We start from the raw sequence: 2,836 nt of genomic DNA, 5'->3' as shown, positions 1-2,836 counted from the left end.
CGCCAGCTTGGCCGGCAAGTCCCGGTTCCCCGAGGGGGCGCCGGGCTCCCCAGCGGCGGCGGCCGGGAACCCCTCGCCCTCCTCGCGCATCCCTGCGGAAGGAGCAGTGCCAGCCCGCGCCCTCCGCTCTCCCGGCTGCCAACCCGGATGGGCCCGCGCGCCCTCGGCGACGCGGCCCTGCTCAGGCCCCCGGGGTGAAACCGACGGCACGAGGGGCACCCAGCCTGGGCTCGGTGGCCCTCTCCGCCGGCTTCCTGGTCACCACGGGTCTCCCCTCCTCCATCGGGAGCTGCCTTATCCCCACGTTGTCCTGATGCACAGAATGTCTCCCAGGCCCGTGTCCCCACTTTACAGCTCTAGCCTTTTCTGTCCCCAAAACCCTGAGGGGGGTCCTCTGTCCTGGCCTCCCACCCCCGGCCCCCCAAAATGGGCTCTGCTGGATCCGGAGGGCAGACGGGCTCCGCGGAACCGGGCTCACTTCCCACCAGACGGGGGGCACACAGGGAGGCAGCTGCCAGGCACCGGCGGGCTCTCAGATGTGCGCATAAAGCAGTAGGCGCCCGTCTGCTCTCGTCCTGAAGCTCCAGCGGCTCTGCGGGGAGGTCGGGCGGCCTGTTCACCTTATGCACGCAGAGGCCCGGCGTGCAGCATGCCCAGCAAACACGAACACAGGATGTGTCGGGACACGCCTGGATCTGATGGCTCCTGAACGTCCAGCAGAAGCAAATCCAGTGTCCACACTGTCCTCACACCTGCCCCTGCCTCCTTGCAGGTCCACTATACGTGCTGAGGGACAGGGACTTGAACAAGCATTTAGGTGTTAAGCATATGCAGAAAGGACATTTCTTCTTCAGAGGAAAATGACAGACAATACATGCAGAAACATGGGAAAAGAATGCTTTCATTTTATATCCACCAATTCAGGCCAGATTTATCAGTGGATGCTACAAAATGGTAGAAAGGCTACTGAGAAAAGTATCCACAAATAACTCATCACATAGTTATTGATTACAAATAAAAGTTTCCTATTAAGGAAGAAATCTGATGTCACCCCACCCATTTACCCAAGGGATCGCCAATCTTCATGTCACCAGAAAGGAAACAAACGTAATGTGTCCCCTGCAGTGGAGAACAGGAACGACACAGCATCATACCTACACACAAAGTCCTGGCCTGATGGCTGAGGAAAACATTCTATATGCAGGGTTGAACTCAAAAGTGTTAATTTGAGGAAACCATCAAACATCCCATTTGAGTGACATTCCGCAAAACTGATTTGAAGTCTTCAAAAATGTCAATGTAAATACATTTGTTAATGTAAATAAAAATGTAGATAAATAAAAAGCTAGGGAACCATTTTAAAAATGAGGATAAGTTACTGCAGGACGGAGAGCTGATGGACAGCTGAAGAAGACACAGAGCAGACCAGGCCATTCCACCAATTTATGCTGGAGGAGGCAGTTCCCTTTTAATTGGGGGAGGCAGGATACGGGCGGGCTGCCAGACCTGGACCCCATCCCAAAGCTGTGGATTCCCCATGGACTGCTCAGAGCACTTCCTGCACCTCGTGAAGCCCAGCGCACAAAGGCGAGAAGCGTGTCCCGGCCAGCTCCTGCATCCGTGCTGGTGCAACAGCCCAGAGCAGCTCGAGGCTGGGGAGCCCACTGCTTCTTTAAGTGAACCATCTTCATCTTTGCTTTTGATGGAGAACTAATCTAACTCATCCTCAACTTCTCCCTTTTCTCCAAAAACTTCAGTCTTATAGGTATTCACTCAGCAGAGAAAAAAAAAAGCATGCAGGAGCCAGCTCGTGTAAGACACCTGTTGGCCATTCTTCAGGCATGCAGGCCCCCCGGCTCTGTCCCACTGCAGATCAAGTCCTCAGACACCGGCTGCAGAAACCAGTCTCTGTTCCAACGGTGACTCCTACTGGCAAGATGGCCAACGTGGTGGCATCCCTCAGCCCTCAGCAAGCCAGGTGTGACCAGACATTTGTCCCTCAGTTAATTCTAAACCAGCTCACCTGTGAGGTCAGAGCAGAGGCCTGCATCCTGGGTTGGGGTTGCCCCTGGGTGGCTGTGGGGATGCAGCTGGTGAAGATGAGTGTCAGCAGGGAGCAAGTTCAGAGCGAGGGAGGGAGCTATGGGCAGTGCCCAGCCAACCACTGTCAAGGAACAGGTGCGGCCGGCATGCTGGGGGTGAGGAGGTGCCGGCCAACGCAGTTCTGGCGGGCTGTGGTGATGGCTGCCATCACATGCGGCAGCAGGGGAGACCTGAAGGACCCATGTCACTCCCCGCAGGATGCTTGGCTTGGGGTCTTGGGGGCACCCACTCGCAGACCGGTTTGCTACAGATTCTCATGGGGAGACTGTGCCTCCTCCAGGGCCAGACCAAAGCAGGTCAGCGTCCAGGGCTGTCTGCATCACACCTGAGGCCCGGCGAAAATCAGGGACCCTCACTTGAAAGGCAGGAAGTCCTGCCTAAGGTACAGAATGGTAAAGCCTTTCCTTTCCTTCATTGGTCTCTGTTACGGACTAGATTGTGTCCCCTTAAGTCTGAATCCTTGTGCCTCAAAATGTGCCTGACTGTGGAGACGGGGCCTTTACAGAGGCAATCAAGGTGGAACAAGGCCTTTAGGGTGGCCCTGAGCCTACTGGACTGGCGTCCTCACAAGGAGGCCAGGACACAGGTGCGCGGGGCCAAGCGTACACAGGGATGGCTGTGTGGCGAGGCCTCAGGGGAAGCCAGCCCTGCCCACACCCGGGTCTCCAAGTCCAGCCTCCAGTGAGCAAACTCACAGTCTCTCTGCCAGCTGGCCATGGTGTGCTCACTGATA

This window comes from Manis javanica, chromosome 13 (genome assembly GCF_040802235.1).
Source record: "Manis javanica isolate MJ-LG chromosome 13, MJ_LKY, whole genome shotgun sequence".
Taxonomy (NCBI): Eukaryota; Metazoa; Chordata; class Mammalia; order Pholidota; family Manidae; genus Manis; species Manis javanica.
The sequence above is the reverse complement of the archived record's forward strand: the minus strand, read 5'-3'. Positions refer to the sequence as shown.